The 23,601-nt window shown below is 41.6% G+C and overlaps 1 long non-coding RNA gene across 1 annotated transcript in view; it reads left to right on the forward strand.

Annotated features, from left to right (window-relative positions):
- Nucleotides 1-18,281, forward strand: part of LOC103784790 (uncharacterized) — a 590,306-nt gene extending 572,025 nt beyond the window's left edge. Inside the window, exons 8-10 of the long non-coding RNA XR_008622252.2 lie at nt 5,704-9,918; nt 10,045-11,954; nt 15,772-18,281. This is a non-coding gene — a long non-coding RNA (uncharacterized LOC103784790). The remainder of the gene's footprint in view (nt 1-5,703; nt 9,919-10,044; nt 11,955-15,771) is intronic.
- Nucleotides 18,282-23,601: the final 5,320 nt, after the last annotated feature.

A 23,601-nucleotide genomic window follows, 5' to 3' on the forward strand; every position in this document is an offset into this window, starting at 1 on the left:
ATAGGGGATGAAATATTTCAAAGACCTGCCTTTCCAAAACAGCATCAAGCACAGATGGTTTCCCAGGGCACTTCGACTAAACTTTGAAAGAACAGATAATTCTAATGTTTATCATCATAGCTTTGTCTAAAGCACAAGAAAAAAAGAAAGAAAAACTTCAGATTTATTTATTTTTTTCTTTGAAAATACTGTAACACTGCTACCAAAACCTGACAGTCAATACAATAAAAGAAAACTCTAGATCAAGTCCATGATAAAAAGTGATACAAAAATCCCAACAAAATGTTAGCAGACAAAATGCAGCAGCACATTAAAAAATAACACAGAATAACAAGATGGGATTCAATAGAAAAATTTAACAAGGAATACTAATAAATGTATTAATATAATTTATCATATAAATAGACCAAAAGTGGACATTCATCACCATAAATTCTACAAAATGCCTTTATAGAATTTATGATGATAAATGGCATTTTATATATATATACACATATATATGTACACACATTTATAATGCCATATATATGTCATACACACACATAAAATGCCATATATGCACACATATATGTTAATTTATATATATACACACACCCACACCATATCAAAATCCACTCTTGATTTAAAAAACCAGTATGAAGTAGAAATAAAATAATGCTCTGAAATATGAATGATTATAGCCTAAAGTCAGCAATAGGTTTATTGGGGAAATACTAAACAGCATTCTCATTAATGTTAGCAATAAGACAAAGATGCTGCTATCACCATTATTAGATAACATTGCTCAAGAAATACCAGCTAATATAATTAAAGAAAAATTTTAAAATTACAGTGAGAAACCAAGAAATGAAATAATCATTGCAGAAGTTCCTATGAGAAACTGGAATCTAATTTAAAACAAAAACAATTCAAGAATTCAAAAAGTATCTGGGCACAAAAATATAATAATACACAGACTTTAATAACCTTCATACATGCAAATTATTAGAAGATATGATGGAATAAGAAATGTCACATAAAGTAACAATCAAAAAAAGGTACATAAATAAATTTAACAAAAATATGAGCAATCTGTTAAAAAATACATTGTGACACAAAAACATGGAAAAAAATTCCATGTTCTTAGTATCATAAAGTTATTAAGCCCTCCTGGCTTAACTATAAATTGAGGGTGATCTAAATAAAAAGACAAGTAGTATTCTATTTGGAACAAGATAAATTCACTCTAAACTTCATATGAAAAAATGGGCAAGCAAAAATAACCTTGAATATTAAGGGGCAACAGTGAGGGTGGAGGATTAGGGCAAACAAATACTGAAGTTTATTATATAGCCACAGTAATTTGAATATTATACAGTCACAGTAATTTGCATGAATAGTAGTCTGATGCCCTTTCCATCCACTCTGATTCGGCATTTCAATTGGCCCAAACTTTGTCTAATATGGAGTTGGCTTTTCCATTTGTCCCTCTTGTTTTTCCTTCTTGTTTCTAGTGATTTATGTAGAGAGAGGGCAGGCATATGGCAGCTAAATGCTGTCATCTTCAATCTAGAAATTTCTATTTCCTCTTGTGCCTTTTGAGCTTTTCACCATATACATATATCACTTATTAAAAATAAGTAGGAATGATTTTTTAAAACAAAATAAGGAAAGGTCAAATATTTAGCTTTGGTTATTTAGCCTTTCTAATTTGGTGGTCACATGATCTAACAAAGTCCTGAGGTCTCAGAGAGATGACCACAAAAGGCAAGGAAAGACTTGGTTATTCCTGCTTTCACCTTAACAAAAATGAAAACAAAAGTGGTCCAGACTTTACCACTATACAATTTGTTCACTTAGCCAAAAACCGCTTGTATGCCTAAGCTACTGAAAGAAAAAAAAAAAGGAAAGGAAAAGGAAGTGCTCCGGTTTTTCAGTTTATTCGTGTTCTGACTGCAAGATGTCAATAAGAATGTATTCTGCTCTTAAGTGTTTGAGACCCATTGAAACACTGTCTCTGCAGTTTATGACACCATGGACGCACTTAAAGGTAAATGTTTCCCCTGTGTATATGGCTGCTGAGCATAAAACATAATTTCACTATTTTAAATTCTTTGTATGATGTATCATTTTTATGTATTCACTACAGCAATTGTTCATAATTTTTTAGAGTTACTCAATACTGAGTCCTTGATGGGAAATGCAACCCTTAATTTTACTACTATTGCTTTAGAAACTTTATTTGGATTCCTGTTCATCTAGTTCATTTACTATTGGGGCTTCCCTGAATACCTGCTGGTGAAATCGAGAAGTTGCCTTTTTAATGCTTAAATTTTGAAAGAAAATCTATGGTCCAGTAAGATACACAGTGAAGTGATAAGTTGCAGTGGCCTGCTCCATAATTTATTAATATTCGGCTTAGTTGCTTCAGCAAATAACTATACATTTACTTTATACTGACATAAAGACAACACATTATGGATCCAGAATTTCATAGATTGCTATGTTCTGGGGAAATATGCCTTGAAGGCTTCTTAAGTCAAAGTTAAAATATAATTGATAGAACTCAGCAGTTTCAAGCAAAGAATGAGTGTTGTGATATGGATTGCAAATCAGAAAAGTAAAGGTGAGTAAAATTTGCTCTGAATGTATAAGTTTTCCAATTGTTATCTCTTAATCCTCCAATAGGTGTGGAGTCCAGAGTCACACAGGGAAATGGAGTGCAAGATGGGGTTCACAGATACAGTTCTTTTGATTCCTTCTCAAATGCTAAAGGCCCTAGATTTGATGTTGCAGTTAAGGACTAAAGAAAAGGCAGATGAGGTGGCATATCATCTCCTCTGCATTTTATATTACTATTACTTCCAGATAGTAGCCCATGGCTGGGCTTAGTGTCTCATGCCTGTACTCTCAGCACTTTGGGAGGCCAACGTGGGAGGACTGCTTGAGCCCAGGAGTATGAGACCAGCCTGGGCAACATGGTGAGGCCATGCCTCTATTATATATATATTTTTAATGTTAAAAGAATTCACAACTTATGACTTGAAGGTGGGTGGCATGTCAGAAATGGCTATATTTGGTCGGGTGCGGTGGCTCACACCTGTAATCCCAGGACTTTGGGAGGCCGAGGCAGGAGGATCACCTGAGGTCAGGAGTTCGAGACCAGCCTGGCCAACATGGTGAAACCTCATCTCTACTAAAAATACAAAAATTATCCCTTTGTGGTGGTGAGCGCCTGTAATCCCAGCTACTTGGGAGACTGAGGCAGGAGAATTGCTTGAACTCAGGAGGCGGAGGTTGCAGTGAGCAGAGATCACACCATTGCACTCCAGCCTGGATACCAAGAGTGAAACTCCATCTCAAAAAAAAAAAAGAAAGAAAGAAAGAAAAGAAAGAAAGAAACGGCTACATTCTTCATTAACTGAAAAAAATAAAAAAGAAAAAGAAAAGTAAGAAAGAAAAACACCAGAGCTGATCAATATTGGATTTACTTCAAAATTCCCTGGTGCTAGGGTTTTAGATAACTGTCTTCCTTTATTCCTGATTCCTTCAGCAAACATCTTTTGAGCTTCCATCATGTGGAACTGCCTACAAAGTGCAGGAGACCAGATGATTAAACGCATCATGGTTCTTGCCTTCTAAGTATCCCACAGTCTGGTGATGGAGACGACATGGTATCACTTCATAAAGAAAGAACTGGCAGTTTTCTTAGGACCCCACTAAGTGTGTGTGTGGAGGAGGGCAGCTATGATGGGATCTGCTGGGGGTGGTTAGGGAAGGCATCCCAAAAAATTAAAGAAAAGCTGCATTTAGAAGACATAGACATGTGATATCAAGAAACATCTTGGGCCAAGGCTAAACAACTACACAGAGATCTCTTTGATTGTCCAATTAGGCAGAGACACAGGAGTATGTGCAGAAGTGAGAGGAACAGGACCCAACTGAGATCTCCAGCCTGGCCTATACAATCTTGTGGCAGAAAGTTAAGGGAGCCCTTGGGGTCTGATTTTCTTCCTCTCCCTTTGGAAGGCAGAGAGGAAAACAGCAGGGTTTCTTTATTCCCCCAATTAGTGGTAACTTGTATTGCTGAAACTCTCTGACACATGCCTACCACACTAGCTTAGAGTTACATCAGTTTTAACTTCTGGTACTAATATCAGCAAGAGACAAAGGGAGAGAGAGAGAGAAAAAAAAAAGAGTATTTCATTTGACTATTCTTTAATCACCACCTGCAATACCAACCTTGGGGGAGCTTTAGCATTTGATGAGAAATCTGCAGATTCAGAAATGCTATGTCTGCAAATTCAATCATGTACTCAGTTTCGTTGTGTGACTCTGGGCTTCACACATACTTGGTAATTATAAAGCAGCAACTGGAAAACCTATAAACTCAGAGCAAATTTCATCCACTTTTAATTTTCCGATTTTCAGTCTACATCACAATATTCACTCTTTGGTTAAAAATGTTGTACTCTATAAATTATGTTTTTGCAGATCATCTTTCTTAAAACACGCATTCAGCATTTTCATCTTAGAAGCTACTCCACATTAAGTAACGCCATTTCTGCAAACCGTAACTTTAATCACCATTTCTCAAAATACGTAAATTCACTGTTCATGGTGGATTTACTTAATCAAGTATCCATGGTATGTGAGTGTGTTTGCGTGCATGTGTATAGGTTGTACATTGCATTTCATTGACATTCTTCTCGGCACTTAGAAAAGGGGTTGTTTGCACATAGTAAGAACTTAATAAGTTGAAAATATGAAGGACATGGTATTCCCACTAAAAGGATGTAATCATATTGGATTAAATGTGAATAACCATCTGGATCTACAATCAGCCATCCAGGGTAGACACCCAGATGTTATCAACCTACCACCTACAATGAAGAGAGGGCATTGGAGGGGCGATTCAAATCAGTTTCCACTTTTTTAGACAGGAATTAAAATAGAAATGTATTTTGTCAGACTGGAAAATGCCATTTTGAAAACCATAATTGTGAACTGCATTTTCCCAACAAGTTATGATAGTAGACACCCACAAACAGCTGTTTGTGGCTTCCTTGAGTATAGGAACAACACAAGAAAGAAACAAGCTAACAGTGTATATAGTCTCTCCCAGGTGCTCTAGCCACCACCTCCAGCAAGCCTGGAAAACAGCTGACCTGTGAAAGTCCAGCCAAGTGACCGCTTCAGAAGTGATTAGAGATGGCCAATAACCGCCTCTCAGGAGTTCTGCTGAACTCAGCTAATGCGACGTTGCTTGGAATTTAAATCAAATTGTATTCTGTCCATTAGGAGAGAAAGAAACAAATGTATCTTAAACCTGTCTTGTCTCTTTCTTCTCATCACTCTCCCCACTATCTTGGCCAAGAATTTTTTTTTTTAAGATAATGGGAAAACAGTCTGCATTTATTGCTTCAGGTGCTGAGTTCAGACAAAACTTTTCCTTTGTCCACTGGGATGGCTTTCGTGTTTGGAAATAACTCTTGAAAATGCAGAATTAGCCCATCTGTTCCATTTTCAGTTTTCTGTGGAGACTCTGCTTATTCTGTCTTTCATAGACTCTGGTTGCAAACTATACTCATGTTATAACCATTGTCATCTCCTTTATCTGTACTTACGTACTTCCCTGTTCAATAAATTGCTACTGAAACAATGAGAAAAATCTAAAACCGTAAAACTGACTACTTTCATTTGCTTTTTTATTCTATAATGCAGTTGTTCTGGAAATGATGCAGAAGGGCTGGACCCCGGCTAAATCCCACTCTTAAGCCTGGAACCATGGCCCTAAGTGAAAACAGCTGACCCCATTTTTCTGTGCAAATGTTGCCTTTTTGGCCTGCCCCACCCCTATCTTGTGCCCATAAAAGACTTCAGCTGGCAGAGCAATACTAGCGGCTGATCATTGAAGATACAAGTGGCTGAGTGTTGGAGATTACAGATAGACAAAGCTAACTTCAGAATGTACAGCTTCGGAAAGGGGCCCAGCTGGAAATAGCCAGGCTTCAGAGGAAGATCACCCTCCCTTCCCCTTTCCAGTCTCCCTTTCTGCTGAGAGCCACCCACCACTCAGTAAAGTCTTCCACATTCATCACCTTTCAAACATTCCTGACCTGATTCTTCCTGGATGTCGGACAAGAACCCAGGTGCCAAGAGGGCAGGGGCTGCCACCCTGACCCTCCACTGAGCCAGTTGACACTTGGCCATCCCTAGGTGGCAGCTGAAAGAGCTTTGGTTGTAACACACTTGGAGGCTGCCGTGAGGTCTGCACAGAGCCTGCTCCCACCAGAGAGGAGCCACTGACTGGTTCTAGCATTCATTCACTCTGGTTCCTGCAGTCCCTTGCTCACATACTCCCTCCTGTGAGGAATGGCCAGCAGCAGGCTAAGATATGAGCCACTCCAATTCCAGCCTGTGAAGGGGGTCAAGGGAACTATCCCATCTCAGTACAGTATTATATAGTTACAAATTTTCGGAGTATCTTAACTGAGAAGAAAATGGCATTGTTTTCCATACCAATTAGAATAAGAAATGCAAGCAAAGAATGACAGTAAAGGTGTGGTGGCTCATGCCTGTAATCCCAGCACTTTGGGAACCAAAGTGGGCAGATCCCTTGTTGCCCAGGCTTGGCAACATAGCAAGACCTTGTCTCTACAAAAAATACAAAAAAAATTAGCCAAGCATGGTGATGCACGCCTATAGTCTCAGCTACCCAGGAGGCTGAGGTCGGAAGATCACCTGAACTCAGGATCGGGGGTGAGTCAAGGCTGCAGTGAGTGAGCCGTGATGACGCCGCTGTGCTCCAGCCTGGGTGACAGAGTGAGACCGTATCTCAAAAATAAATAAATAAATAGTATTATATCTTAAAAGCTTTACAAATGCTTTCATACAAATGTAAATTTCTTATAGGAGAGTCCATCTAAAGAGTACCTGTATGTTCATTAAAATAATCTAAAGAATTTAAAAGTCATTACCTCTAATAAATGATATCTTTGCCCTCAGTGTGTAAAATTATGTTATTTGCATATTTTGTTTAAAAATACTTCTCTACCTGTTGTAGTGTATATAGGCTAAGTAATTTAGTAATAAAGCATTGTTTTAGAAACTCAATTTGGGAAATTTCCAGTTGTATGATTAGTGTGTTTCTATTAACACATAATAGGACCTTTAGTTAACTGTAATGAGCAGCATTTATTGCTTGCTTAGTGTGTGGAACATCTTGTCCTAGACATTGTACTTGTATTAATTGGTTTATTTTCATATCAACTTTCTGAAGTACATGTTATTATTTGATCCATTTTATAGATGAATAAAATGGGTGAATGAATGAAATGAAAAAGCCCTTTTGAGACACAAAAGGGTTAAATAGCCCAGGTGCAGTGGCTCAAGCCTGTAATCCCAGCACTTTGGGAGGCTGAAGCAGGTGGATCACTAGGTCAGGAGTTTGAGACCAGCTTGCCCAACATGGTGAAACCCCGTCTCTACTAAAAATGCAAAAATTAGCTGGGTGTGGGGGCGTACCCCTGTAATCCCAGCTACTTGGGAGGCTGAGGCAGAAGAATTGCTTAAACTCGGGAGGTAGAGGCTGCAGTGAGCCAAGATTGCGCCACAAGAAAAAAAAAAAGGGTTAAATAATCCACAAAAGTTCTCAAGGACAGCAAGTGGCCACGTGGTATAGAGTCCTAATTTTTCCAGTCTTAGCCTGTGCTGTTATCCACTCTGATATGCTGTGTTCTCTATGCAGCCTTGCTAAGGAGTGACCTGCAGTCATTACCATTTGTTGGCTCTTTAGAGTGATGTAAGGAATGCCTCTGTTGATGAGGCTAATTGTCCTAGGACTCTGGGTTTCTGCTACCAGGAAAATATATATACACATTAAAAAAAAAAAATGGAAGCATGAGATTTCTCATTCTTTATTTTGCTTTGGGAAAGTGTTTTTCTAAAAAAAAAAAAAAAAAAAAAAAAAATACCCACCCATTAAATTGTCACATAAAGGAGAGAAAATTTTAATGTCAAAATGTTGAGAAGATATCAAACTAGATTTAGCTTTACAAGAATTTTACTACACTGCCTTCTTATTTCTCCTTCTGCCGTGGACTAGAAAAAAAGTTATCACAGTTTAACACTGGCCCATAAACCCATTCTCAAAACTTTCTGATCTAGAGTATATCGTCTACATTGTCTTTTGCTCTCTTCCTCCTTCTTAATCTTCTTCTTCTTCCCCTTGTCCTCCTCTCACCTTTCTCCTCCTCCTTCCCTTCTTTTTCCTTACTTGACCCCTACTGGTAGTCATCAAGGATTTGGTCAAATAGAAGCCAACAGGAAGAAAGAAAGGATCAGGGCTTGGAAAACCTACATGCTTAATAACCATTCTGTGGCTATTTAAAAATTAATAATAGTGGGTGGTTATTATTAACCCAGGACTGTCCCTCGCTCTTGAATCAATGTATCAAATGTTCTCACTGTCAGGCCTCTGAGCCCAAGCCAAGCCATCGCATCCCCTGTGACTTGCATGTATATGCCCAGATGGCCTGAAGTAACGGAAGAATCACAAAAGAAGTGAATATGCCCTGCCCCACCTTAACTGATGACATTCCACCACAAAAGAAGTGCAAATGGCCGGTCCTTGCCTTAAGTGATGAGATTACCTTGTGAAAGTCCTTTTCCTGGCTCATCCTGGCTCAGAAAGCACCCCCACTGAGCACCTTGTGACCACACTCTGCCCGCCAGAGAACAACCCACCTTTGACTATAATTTTCCTTTACCTACCCAAATCCTATAAAACGGCCCCACCCCTATCTCCCTTCGCTGACTCTCTTTTCGGACTCAGCCCACCTGCACCCAGGTGATTAAAAGCTTTATTGCTCACACAAAGCCTGTTTGGTGGTCTCTTCACACAGACGCGCATGAAACTCACATTCCTGTGATTTTTTTTTTTTTTTTTGGCTCCCTCTCTTTGCTTTATCTTCCTATGTGCAGGATTTCCTCCTGCTGTTTCCAAACTCATCCCAATCTCCAAAGCCCTTTTCTGATATCAGTTCCTTCATCAAAATGCCACCATCTGTAGCACACCCTGCCACTGCCTCCTATTTCTCTTCCGCCCTGACCTTCCTTGCTCCTCATATAAGGTAAATCTGAAGCATATTCCACATCATTTCCTGGAGCTTCCCAATGAGATTGAGCTCCCATTGTCCCCAGTGATAATTTACTTAAAAACTCATGCTTTATCAATATCCCCTCATGCCTCAGTGTTTCCTGGGAGTGCTTTCCCAATAAACCACTTGCTCTTGGATCCTCATCTCAGAATTTGCTTCTAGGAAAATTAACTAAGATAGTATCTGTCAGGCCTCTGAGCCCAAGCCAAGCCATCACATCCCCTGTGACTTGCATGTATATGTCCAGATGGCCTGAAGTAACTGAAGAATCACAAAAGAAGTGAATAGGCCCTGCCCCATCTTAACTGATGACATTCCACCACAAAAGAAGTGTAAATAGCCAGTTCTTAAGTGATGACATTACCTTGTGAAAGTCCTTTTCCTGGCTCATCCTGGCTCAAAAAGCACCCCCACTGAGTACCTTGTGACCCCCACTCCTGCCCACCAGAGAACAAACCCCCTTTGACTGTAATTTTCCTTTACCTACCCAAATCCTATAAAACAGCCCCACCTTTATCTCCCTTCACTGACTCTCTTTTTGGACTCAGCCCACCTGCACCCAGGTGAAATAAACAGCCATGTTGCTCACACAAAGCCTGTTTGGTGGTCTCTTCACACGGAAGCACATGAAATTTGGTGCCATGACTCAGGTCAGGGGACCTCCCTTGGGAGATCAATCCCCTGTCCTCCTGTTCTTTTCTCTGTGAGAAAGATCCACCTACGACCTCAGGTCCTCAGACCGACCAGCCCAAGGAATATCTCACCAATTTTAAATCCGGTAAGCGGCCTCTTTTTACTCTCTTCTCCAACCTCCCTCACTATCCCTCAACCTCTTTCTCCTTTCAATCTTGGCGCCACACTTCAATCTCTCCCTTCTCTTAATTTCAATTCCTTTCATTTTCAGGGAGAGACAAAGGAGACACGTTTTATCCGTGGACCCAAAACTCCAGTGCCGGACACGGACTGGGAAGGCAGCCTTCCCTTGGTGTTTAATCATGGCAGGGACGCCTGATTATTCATCCATGTTTCAAAGGTGTCAGACCACACAGGGATGCCTGCCTTGGTCCTTCGCCCTTAGCGGCAAGTCCTGCTTTTCTGGGGAAGGGGCAGTACCCCAACCCCTTCTCTCCTTGTCTCTACCCCTTCTCTGCTTTTCTGGGCAAGGGGCAAGTACCATAACGCCTTCTCTCCTTGTCTCTACCCCTTCTCTGCTCTCCTGGGGCAAGGGCAAGTACCCCTCAACCCCTTCTCCTTCACCCTTAGTGGCAAGTCCTGCTTTTCTGGGGGGCAAGAACCCCCCAATCCCTTATTTCCACACCCCAACCTCGTATCTCTGTGCCTCGATCCCTTATTTCCGTGCCCTGACCCCTTATTTCTGTGCCCCATCCCTTATTTCTGTGCCCCATCCCTTATTTCTGTGCCCCATCCCTTATTTCTGTGCCCCGACCTCTTATCTCTGCACCCCAACCCCTTTTCCCACTTTTCTGGAAGGTAAGAACCCCCGAACCCCTTCCCTCTGTTTCTGTACTCTCTCTTTTCTCTAGGCTTGCTTCCTTCACTATAGGCAACCTTCCACCCTCCATTCCTCCTCCTACTCCCTTGGCCTGTGTTCTCAAAAACTTAAAACCTCTTCAACTCACACCTGACCTAAAACCTAAATGCCTTATTTTCTTCTGCAATGCCGCTTGACCCCAATACAAACTTGACAGTAGTTCCAAATAGCCTGCAAGATCTAAATAATTCTTGTCATAAAATAGGCAAATGGTCTGAGGTGCCTGACATCCAGGCATTCTTTTACACATCAGTCCCTTCCTAGTCTCTGTGCCCAGTGCAACTCGTCCCAAATCTTCCTTCTTTCCCTCCCGCCTGTCCTCTCAGTCCCAACCCCAAGCATCGCTGAGTCTTTCTAATCTTCCTTTTCTACAGACCCATCTGACCTCTCCCCTCCTCGCCAGGCCGAGCTAGGTCCCAATTCTTCCTCAGCCTCTGCTCCTCCATCCTATAATCCTTTTATCACCTCCCCTCCTCACACCTGGTCCAGCTTACAGTTTCGTTCCGTGACTAGCCCTCCCCCACCTGCCCAGCAATTTCCTCTTAAAAAGGTGGCTGGAGCCAAAGGCATAGTTAAGGTTAATGCTCCTTTTTCTTTATCCCAAATCAGATAGCGTTTAGGCTCTTTTTCATCAAATATAAAAATCCAGCCCAGTTCATGACTCTTTTGGCAGCAACCCTGAGACACTTTACAGCCCTAGACCCTAAAATGTCAAAAGGTCGTCTTATTCTCAATATACATTTTATTACCCAATCTGCTCCCAACATTAAATAAAACTCCAAAAATTAAATTCCGGCCCTCAAACCCCACAACAGGATTTAATTAACCTCGCCTTCAAGATGTACAATAATGGAAAAAAGTTGCAATTCCTTGCCTCCACTGTGAGCCAAACCCCAGCCACATCTCCAGCACACAAGAATTTCCAAAAGCCTGAACCGCAGCGGCCAGGCGTTCCTCCAGAACCTCCTCCCACAGGAGCTTGCTACACATGCCGGAAATCTGGCCACTGGGCCAAGGAATGCCCGCAGCCCGGGATTCCTCCTAAGCTGCATCCCATCTGTGTGGGACCCCACTGAAAATCGGACTTTTCAACTCACCTAGCAGCCACTCCCAGAGCCCCTGGAACTCTGGCCCAAGGCTCTCTGACTGACTCCTTCCCAGATCTTCTCGGCTTAGCGGCTGAAGACTGACACTGCCGGATCACCTCGCAAGCCCCCAGACCATCACGGACGCCGAGCTTCGGGTAACTCTCACAGTGGAAGGTAAGCCCGTCCCCTTCTTATTCAATACGGAGGCTACACACTCCACATTACCCTCTTTTCAAGGGCCTGTTTCCCTTGCCTCCATAACTGTTGTGGGTATTGACGGCCAGGCTTCTAAACCTCTTAAAACTCCCCAACTCTGGTGCCAACTTAGACAATACTCTTTTAAGCACTCCTTTATAGTTATCCCCACCTGCCCAGTTCCCTTATTAGGCCGAGACACTTTAACTAAATTATCTGCTTCCCTGACTATTCCTGGACTACAGCTATATCTCACTGCCACCCTTCTTCCCAATCCAAAGCCTCCTTTGCGTCCTCCTCTTGTATCCCCCCACACCTTAACCCACAAGTATAAGATACCTCTACTCCCTCCTTGGCAACCGATCATGTACCCCTTACCATCTCATTAAAACCTAATCACCCTTACCCCCCCTCAACGCCAATATCCCATCCCGCAGCACGCTTTAAAAAGATTAAAGCCTGTTATCACTCGCCTACTACAGCATGGCCTTTTAAAGCCTATAAACTCTCCTTGCAATTCCCCCATTTTACCTGTCCTAAAACCAGACAAGCCTTACAAGTTAGTTTGGGATCTGTGCCTTACCAACCAAATTGTTTTGCCTATCCACGCCGTGGTGCCAAACCCATATACTCTCCTATCCTCAATACCTGCCTCTACAATCTATTATTCTGTTCTAGATCTCAAACATGCTTTCTTTACTATTCCTTTGCACCCTTAATCCCAGCCTCTCTTCACTTTCACTTGGACTGACCCTGACACCCATCAAGCTCAGCAAATTACCTAGGCTGTATTGCCACAAAGCTTCACAGACAGCCCCCATTACTTCAATCAAGCCCAGATTTCTTCCTCATCTGTTACCTATCTCGGCATAATTCTCATAAAAATACATGTGCTCTCCCTGCCAACCGTGTCCGACTGATCTCTCAAACCCCAGCACCTTCTACAAAACAACTCCTTTCCTTCCTAGGCATGGTTAGCAGGGTCAGAATTCTTACACAAGAGCCAGGACCACACCCTGTAGCCTTTCTGTCCAAACAACTTGACCTTACTGTTTTAGCCTAGCCCTCATGTCTGCGTGCAGCAGCAGCTGCTGCTTTAATATTGTTAGAGGCCCTAAAAATCACAAACTATTCTCAACTCACTCTCTACATTTCTCATAACTTCCAAAATCTATTTTCTCCTCATACCTGATGCATATACTTTCTGCTTCCCAGCTCCTTCAGCTGTACTCACTCTTTGTTGAGTCTCCCACAACTACCACTGTTCCTGGCCCAGACTTCAATCTGGCCTCCCACATTATTCCTGATACCACACCTGACCCCCATGACTGTATCTCTCTGATCCACCTGACATTCACCCCATTTCCCCAAATTTCCTTCTTTCCTGTTCCTCACCCTGATCACGCTTGATTTATTGATGGTGGTTCCACCAGGCCTAATCGCCACACACCAGCAAAGGCAGGTTATGCTATAGTACAAGCCACTAGCCCGCCTCTTAGAACCTCTCATTTCCTTTCCATCGTGGAAATCTATCCTCAAGGAAATAACTTCTCAGTGTTCCATTTGCTATTCTACTACTCCTCAGGGATTATTCAGGCCCCCTCCCTTCCCTACACATCAAGCTTGAGGATTTGCCCCCACCCAGGACTGGCAAATTAGCTTTACTCAACATGTCCTGAGTCAGGAAACAAAAATACCTCTTAGTCTAAACAGACACTTTCACTGAATAACTAAAGGCCTTTCCTACAGGGTCTGAGAAGGCCACCACAGTCATTTCTTCCCTTCTGTCAGGCATAATTCCTCAGTTTAGCCTTCCCACCTCTATACAGTCTGATAACAGACCAGCCTTTATTAGTCAAATCAGCCAAGCAGTTTTTCAGGCTCTTAGTATTCAGTGAAAGCTTTATATCCCTTACGGTCCTCCGTCTTCAAGAAAAGTAGAACGGACTAAAGGTCTTTTAAAAACACACCTCACCAAGCTCAGCCACCAACTTAAAAAGGACTGGACAATACTTTTACCACTTTTGCTTCTCAGAATTCAGGCCTGTCCTCAGAATGCTACAAGGTACATCCCATTTAAGCTCCTGTATAGACGCTCTTTTTTATTATGCCCCGGTCTCATTCCAGACACCAGACCAACTTAGACTGTGCCCCCCGAAAAAACTTGTCATCCCTACTATCTTCTGTCTAGTCATACTCCTATTCACCATTCTCAACTACCCATACATGCCCTGCTCTTGTTTACACTGCCAGTTTACACTGTTTTTCCAAGCCATCACAGCTGATATCTCCTGGTGCTATCCCCAAACTGCCACTCTTAACTCTTGAAGTAAATAAATAATCTTTGCTGGCAGAACTATGCTGAATCTCCTTAGGCACTCTCTAATCAGATGTCCTGGGTCCTCCCAATTCTTAGACCTTTTATACCTGTTTTTCTCCTTCTCTTATTCCATTTAGTTTCTCAATTCATCGAAAACCGTATCCAGGCCATCACCAATCATTCTATACCACAAATGTTTCTTCTAACATCCCCACAATATCACCCCTTACCACAAAACCTCCCTTCAGCTTAATCTCTCCCACTCTAGGTTCCCACACCGCCCCTAATCCCGCTTGAAGCAGCCCTGAGAAACATCGCCCATTCTCTCTCCATACCACCCCCCAAAAATTTTCGCTGCCCCAACATTTCAACACCATTTTGTTTTATTTTTCTTATTAATATAAGAAGGCAGGAATGTCAGGCCTCTGAGCCCAAGCCAAGCCATCACATCCCCTGTGACTTGCACGCATATATAAGCCCAGATGGCCTGAAGTAACTGAAGAATCACAAAAGAAGTGAATATGCCCTGCCCCACCTTAACTGATGACATTCCACCACAAAAGAAGTGTAAATGGCCGGTTCTTGCCTTAAGTGATGACATTACCTTGTGAAAGTCCTTTGCCTGGCTCATCCTGGTTCAAAAAGCACCCCCACTGAGCACCTTGCAACCCCCACTCCTGCCCGCCAGAGAACAAACCTCCTTTGACTGTAATTTTCCTTTACCTACCCAAATCCTATAAAATGGCCCCACCCTTATCTCCCTTCACTGACTCTCTTTTCGGACTCAGCCTGCCTGCACCCAGGTGAAATAAACAGCCATGTTGCTCACACAAAGCCTGTTTGGTGGTCTTTTCACACGGACACGCATGAAAGTATCTGTATGAGTCAGATTTCATGCTGCTGATAAAGACATACCCGAGACTGGGAAGAAAAAGAGGTTTAGTTGGACTTACAGTTCCACATGGCTGGGGAGGCCTCAGAATCATGGCAGGAGGCAAAAGGCACTTCTTACATGGTGGCAGCAAGAGAAAATGAGGAAGAAGCAAAAGCAGAAACCCCTGATAAACCCATCAGATCTCGTGAGCTTTATTCACTATCACAGGAATGACCAGCCCCCATGATTCAATTACCTCCCCCTGGTTCCCTCCCACAACACGTGGGAATTCTGGGAGATACAATTCAAGTTGAGATTCGGGTGGAGATCCAGCCAAACCATATCATTATCTTAATTGACATCAGTGTCCCGTTGGTCTCCTGCCAGTGAATGATACCTACTATTACTAAAGTATGTTCCTCAAAGATGAGTGCCATAGCAAAAGACCTTTGTAAAATAAAAAAAAAAACTGCTCTCCTACGGGAGCTGAACAGAAGTCTACAAAATAGGCTGGGGCTCACCCTGACCTTCCTTTAACTACCACAAATCACTCCTCTTTGCTGAGTAACTTACCATTGCCTCTCAATTTTGTTTCATTTCAGGCATTACACCTAAAAGTAATTTGAGCACCTTGAGCTTAGAGCCTACCTTGGCTAATGGGAAACACTCCAGCTGTGCTAAGATGGTCCTCAATAGTCAACAAGCACTACTGAAAGTCTGGTAGGTGTGTGCATTTGAATGAATCCTCAGTCTTCTCTAATTCTGTCTGGAAGGATTCATTAAAGGCCTTTCTCATGTCTTGATTAATTGCCCTTCAAGGATAAATTTTCATGACATATAGAAGCCGTTTTTATCTACAGCATCAATTTTTCTGCTATAAATGAGCAAAATGAGTGTCCCATCTCTGGACATACCTGGTTATGCAAGAACTTAACATCCCTTGATGCTTTGTGAAAAGAACATTTAAGATCTTTTGCCCATGTAAAATGGAATCCATCTATTAAAATTGTACCTTGAATTGCTAAGTTTGAAAACATCATACAATATCTCATCTTTGGTTTTTGAACTGCAGAAAGTTAATCTGAAATAGTTCAATTTGGGTAGTAGAATTTCCAAAAGCTGCCCAAAAGACAAAATCTATTTGAAAAAAGAAAAAAAACCAGCAAAGTGGGAACAGGTTAAGTTGTCTTTCCATTCCTTTGGTCAGTATCATTCAGTTTGGATTATAATCCATGATTTCTAAAATATAACCCACTTCATATGCCCTTAAAGACTAAGACCTCTATTAAAAGCAGAGCATTTCTTGTCATTCTTTCCATTGTATTGACCACTGAGCGATTCATTAACAATTGATCTGCATCTCCTTAAAAAAAAAAAAACCAGGTCAATAGGAAGTCAATCTGTTGAGAAGGAATAGAGGAAATATGTGATGCAGCAAGGCACATCTGTAATAAGACTGGAGGGATGTAGGCAATGGAGAGAACACTGACATGGCCCCTACAAAAATCCATTTTCTGAAGTCAGACAAACAGACTAAACTAGAGTTTAACACAGACAAACCTTTATGCTAGAAAAGTTTATTTGCCACCTACTCCTGATTTAGCCATTGTGATTTCTCTTTTGCATAGTGTTTTGAATGGAAATTTACAGGTTACAATGTGAAGAAGTTACTAAAGAACAATTGAGGACAACATAACTGAAAATGGGGTGGTAAAAAGAACTGTTAAACTACTTCTTTGAGCCTTAGTAAACCATTTCCCACAATTATTCTAAATTCAAATTGGTCACTGATGACAAATAAGCAATACTTTCAAACAAGTTTTGTTCTCCTGTCTAAAACTCTATTTAACATTTGAGATAGTCATTAGCTAAAATAGATTCTCTGACTCAAGGCAACATTACCTTCTGCTAGCCTTGGCATTAGAGTGGTTGGAAGAAGGAGGCTTCATGTTCTGCAGTTGTCAGAAGAAAACAAACCACTTAAATTTATAACAAGTTACCAGCTAGAATCTGTTGTAATAATCACAGTCTTTTGTGAAAATCAATGAAGTGCATGGCATTTTAATTCACTATCTCTGATCCTCAAGGCAACCAAGCAAGTTGGTATTATGATTACTGTCTTAGATAGAAACCAAGGTTCAAAGAAGTTACATGTGCCCCACATCGAATAGCTCATAAATCCTAAAGTTAATATTGGAAGTCAAGTCTTACTGTTTCAAAACTCACACTCAATCTACTGCTAACCTGTAGTTGTCTAGCTTTAATTTATAATATACAATAAAACCTTACCTGGAACTCCAATAAGTAAACCAGATAAAATAAAAGCGGCTCTGGTTGAATTGGGAGGAGAAAGCCTGGAGCTTGACTACTTAGATTCCTTCCCCTTTTCCCAACCCTCTCTGTAGCAGCCCCCAGTGCCCTGCTCTGTAGCACTGGGGGCTGCTACAGAGAGGCTCTGTAGGAAACCCTACAGTTGGCCTTCTGTTGGGGCTCTGAGGAGCCCCTGTGTTACGCCTTCAATCCCAGCAACATCTTGCTCCATAAACACAAGCACCTGTATGCATATCAGGGGTCAGTCACAAACTCGGATGCTTACAGGTGCCCCAAACACAATCCTGCTGCACATTTGGAGCGATGGAAGTTTCTTTTCATTCCCTAGCCATGAGTTTTAAAGTTATTGGTCTCTCAACCAATGGGGTTTTTTTAATTGAATTTTAATTTCTGAATCCAAATTCCAAACTCAGAATATTGAGGAATGATATTAATAGAAGGCTATGGAAACATACGATAGTCAATAAAAAGAGAAAGATCTCATTTAATAAACATAGTACATAACCTATAAACTTGACATTCTGCATTTTTGTATACTGCAAACCCATATAGTATATGTGCTATGTGTATTTCAAAGTATAGTATGCATGTACCCAAACGTAAAAAGTCAAATTAAATTCCTCTAATATTTCTGTGTGTATTAAATATGATTTTTTGTAAAAAAAAAAAAAAAAAAAAAAAAGAAACTATCTGCTAAGAAATTCTCCCCTGACAATGCTACTCAGGGCAGAATGATGTTATTTTAAATTCTTCTCTCATTAAAAGAAAAAAGAGTTTGCTTCTTCAGAGTTTGTGTGTATTTATACCAGAGCTTAACTGGCATTTTCATTGTGGTGTTTATGAATCGTGATGCAGTTCCACTGCAGTTCCTGACACACTCATTAATTTGTTCCCAGCGGCAGTTCATTACCAACATCACAAGCAAAACATGCGCTCTCCCTGGGCATTGAAGGTCCACCGGAAATTAAGCAGACAGGGCTGCAAAGCACCTCAGAGTGAAGCCAGCCAGCTTCATCTGCCGCAGCAGGCTGGAGGCAAGCACAAGGAGCGGCTGGAATGAAAGGCTTCAGAGCCTTCCCTGGTGTCTCTGTGCCTTCTGAGTTTTCAGCTGACATGGAGCAGTGATTCCCTGAAAAGGATGGGATCTTGCTCCCTCAAAGATCAGCCTTCTTTGATAAGCCTGCTCCAGGTGGAGAGGAGCAACCACTTTAGCTTTTTAGTGCAGAGAAGACTTAGGAACTTTCATTTTCTTTGACTGTGGTTCTGCTTTCTGTACTGACCCTTCCTGGTCAGTGGGGAGCTCGGAGCTCTGAGTTGGAGCACCTTACCAAAATCTTCTCTGAGTGGGGTTAAGTAAGCCAGCAGACTCTGCAAGAACAGAGCCTTGCTGAATTTAGCTTTCCAGAAAGCCCTATTTTAAGGGAACTCAGTATTTTAGCAAGATGCTGGATTAGGGGAGAAAACAAGTAGTCTGTTAATTCTTTGTTGTTGTCAGCAGCCTTGCAGGTTCCTGGACCATGACACATCAGCACAGTCCTAAGTAACAGAAGACTCAGGTCCTCACCATGACCTCAAACAGCATGATCTCTGTGAATCTCAGTACATCATTCTGAGCTTCACTTTCCTTGTTCACACCATATAGCTATTTATATCTGCTCCACGTGATGGGCAAGGTCACTGGGAAGTGTAGATTATATAAGGCATGGGAATGGCTTCACAGGTTCATGTGGGACATCACATGGTGAGGCACAGAGATCAGAAGGTTTGGGTTCAAATCAGCTCTGCCGAGCTGGAGAAACCATGTTAGTACTTGACCCTGGTGTTTCAAACTCAAAATCAGAATAAGATTAGGGATAGGAAAAAGACCACACGAGATACTTCTGAGTTTTAAATGATTTATTTGAATGAGGTCAACTTTCGTTCACTTCTAAAGGAAGATAGAAATGTGAGTTTTGTAATTAGCCTAGAGAACTGGGGGAGCAAGACCCTACTGAACAAGCCTTCTCCAGAGCTCACCCCAAAGTCTGGAGTGCAAAATGTCCACCTCTTTATGATTAATGAAGCCTCTGGATATAGATCAGAAGACTAGAAATGTCTGTGAAAGGAGCTCTTCCAGGGGCTCAGCCAAAACCAGGAGAATTGCCCTCAACTCCTCTCTTTCCTTGTTTCTAAGCCATCGACAATTTTGCTCAGCTCCATCGTCAGGAAGTCCCAAATCAGACCATTGCTCCCTGACTCCACAGCTTCCGTCCTGGTCCAGGCTCCATAATCTCCCCTTGAACCTCTGAAAGAGCCTCTTAAGCAGACTCCTGCTGCTCCCCACCCTTGCTTCTCTTGTCTGTTTCTTCAAGCAGCCAAAGGGATCCCTGTTAAAATGTTAAGTGCAATCTCATCAGCCTCTGTTCAAAACCCTCAGATGGCTTTAAGCAGAGTAAAATCCATAATTCTCACCACAGCCAGGGGGACCTTGGTGACCTCATTCCTCCATGAGGGTATCTCCCTCCACTCTCCCCATCCCGTTTTCTGTTCCAGATGCACTGACCATCTAGTCCTACCTGGGAACATGAACAACAGGAATGCTGCTGCCTGGGAAGACTTTCACTTTCTGTTCTTTCTGCCTGAAACACTCTTTCCTGGGAATCCACATTAATCCATATTCTTTCTTTGCTAGAGTCTGACTGAAATATCATCTGTGCAGAGAGGCCTATCTTACCACCCTATTTTAAATAATACATGTATGTGTACGCACACCCATGTGTATGCACTCTCCATCTCCTTACTTGCTTTATTTTTCTTTATTCACTCATCATCTTCTTCTATACATCCATTCATTTACTCTTCTATCGTCTGTTTTATACTCCTGCCCTTGATTAGAATATAAATTTCCTAAGAGTACAGACTTGGTCTGTTTGATTCACTCTTCCAGTGCCCAAAATAGTGTCTGACACATATCAATTATTTAATCATTGTTTGCAGATATGACAGCATGAATGAATTAGATCAGATAATCTAAGAACTGTTTTGCAGTCATCACAGGGCACTGTAATAAAGCCATTAGAAAAATAATTAATTGAGCTTGATGATGTAGCAGGTAGTCATGACTGTAGCTGGCAGGTCCCAGAAGATAGTCACATTAACTATGTTGTCATGAGAACAAGCCTAGGTTGTAAGGCTAAATCTTCTATGATGTTGTAGAGAGGCAACCTCCCCCACAGCAGGAAAAGCCACCCCCTTAATATTCATTATGAAGCAAAGAGACTAAGTGAATAATTTATATGCTACCTGTGTTCTCCTCCATGCTAGCCCTGATATATTTTCAATATTCCATTCCTCTTGCTCCCTCAGCTCTGTTTCAGGCAGCAATTTCATGCCATGCAGAATATGAATCTAACAGGTGAATTTCCATCCAGGGTCCAATTCTCTTACTACTGATGTGGAGAAAACCGTAAACAAAGCCACAGTAAAGCCTCCTTTTTGAGGCTGAGTAAAGCCAGATGAAAGGGAAGAGAGACTCAGCAAAACATATTTAGGAGATGGGAAAATAAATAAATTCCTTTAAAAGTTGCATAATGTTCAATAGCATGTATCCACTGTTATGTATTCAATCTTTACCTTGTTGATGCATTTTCCAGCTTACTTTGCATTTTCTTCCTCGGCAAAGCTGCAATAAACATTCTCCTATATATATCATTACCTTCTTGTGTTTTGATTTCTGTAGGCAACATTCCGTAAAGTGGGATGGCATGGACAGAGGGTATCAATATATTCAATTTTAAGCCATATTTCTAGGTAATTTTCCCAAATGGGTTAGCAACTTACTCTCCCACCAGAAATGTATGGCAGTGGCTCCTTGCCTTGCTACACTCCCCCTACAAGAAAAGCTAATCTCATCCCATTGGATTGTAATTATGATGACTGAAAAAATGGTAATTCATTTGTAATTTGCAATTTCCTGCATATGGTTAAGCATCTTATTGGACTCATGTATATTATTTTTAATTTTAACAATTGAAGGAGTTATTTGAACAGCAGTACCAGTAACCTTTATCATGTCATTTCTGTTGTAGTTATGTTAACAATCTATACGGTTTACATTTCCACTTTACTAATGATACATTCGACATATTACTTTGGTATTTAGATAGTCAAATATTTCCATTTCGTGATGGTTTCTGAGATTCCTGCCCTGGTTAAGAATGCCCCATGACCTCAAGGTTATGAAAGTATTCCCCTGTAATTTGTTCCAAGATTATTATTTCTGTTTTAATTTAGGTCTTTTATCTATCTGAAATTTACATATGTATGTGGAGAGAGGAAAGGACCTCATGTTTTCTTCCATATAGGTAGCAATTATTTCAGCATGGTATTATTTCTTCCATATAAGTAGCAATTATTTCAGCAATCATTTCAGCATATAGACAGGAAACTATTCTGAGTAAAAATGCACTCTTGGTCAAATAATAAATTCCCTATACACCTGGATGTAATTTTCCAAGTGCTCTGACAGAAGCAGCTTCCCAGAGAGCCATTAAGATTACCTGAAATACAATGTAATTTGCTGGCAGAATCTGACCAGATGGTGGTCCATACACTTTGTCAAACTTCTAAGCAGAAAGTTCTCCGTCTTAGCTTTAATGTAATCCAGGATCCTTGATCAGACACACCCATTGGGCCCACATTATGCATCAGAAACTTTTCTAAATACTTTTTACAGATTACTTCTTTTACGCCTTAAATAAATCCTATAAGGCAAGTATTACTTTTATCCCCATTTTCTGTATTTTAAGTACAGAAAATTAGGCCAAGGCTGGATGGCTTGTGCCTGTAATCCCAGCACTTTGAGAGGCTGAAGTGGGTGGATCACTTGAGATAGGAGTTCGAGACCAGCCTGGCCAACATGGTGAAACCCCGTCCTTACTAAAAACACAAAAATTAGCTGGATGTGGTGGGGTGTGACTGTAGTCCCAGCTACTCAGGAGGCAGAGGTGGAGGTGAGACAATCGCTTGAACCTGGGAGGCGGAGGTTGCAGTGAGTGCAGTGAGCCAAATGGCACCACTGCACTCCAGCCTGGGAGACAGAGTGAGATTCCATCTAAAACAACAACAACAACAACAACAACAAACTTAACAAACTTAAAATTAGTTGCCTAAGATCACAAAACATGGTCAATGTTGGGGCTGAGATTTATAGCTTCCAGTGTAACCAGGGTGACCCCAGGAGCTGGATTCTGTTGAGGATGCTTTTTTGTTTTTGTATCTTAAACATTCCACTTATCACAACACAGAAGGTACACAGATAGACCTGGAAAAAAACACTTTTTATACTATAGACTCTTATTAGAAAATAATGACTTGAAATGAGTTTGCTTCTTGAAAACCTTGAGTAATTTCAAAATAGTGTAATTTCAGTAACTGCAAAGGAACAGCTCTAATGAGTTCTGCTCCAGAATCTTCTTCTCACCAGGAAATGATTGAAGACAAGGAGATAACCTCTCATTAAATCCTTATTAACTATTTTAATCAGGATTACATCACTGTCTCACTCCAAGCACGGACAATTGCCAGCAGGCTATGGCGCTGAAATTTATTAAACTGACAAGGTGGAAAGGTCTGGACAGCCGGAGGGGTCGTCTCTGTGCCCCGGGGAGGCTCATTTGGTGAAGATCTGACTCCCTCATTTCTCAATAGCGATCTCCACTTTTGGTTTCTTGCCACGCGTCCCTCAAAAGCCCAGCAGAAATGGCTTCCATCAATGAGTTCTCAAATGTCTGCGCTGTGGCTGGGAGCTGAAAGCCTTATAGGGAAGGAAGGCCTGCTGATCCAAGCAAGCAGTCAATCAGCTCCTACAATGGGATGGAGCCCCCCACGCAGCATGGCACATGGAGTCTTCCCCACTTCCCAAGGTCACAGAGGATTCAGCCTGTTCTGGCCCATCACTCTGCCAGAGGGACTGACTCTCCCCCACCGCCTCAAGGTTCAGGGAACCTGCGGCATATCTGTAGGGGAGTCCATCCCACCCCAGTGACAATCGCCAAGCCCTGCAACTTGAGAGTCCTCTGTAGTGAACATTACAGCTTTCACTCTACTTAAGAGCTCTAGGA

The sequence above is a fragment of the Pan paniscus genome, chromosome 21 (assembly GCF_029289425.2).
Source record: "Pan paniscus chromosome 21, NHGRI_mPanPan1-v2.0_pri, whole genome shotgun sequence".
Lineage (NCBI taxonomy): Eukaryota > Metazoa > Chordata > Mammalia > Primates > Hominidae > Pan > Pan paniscus.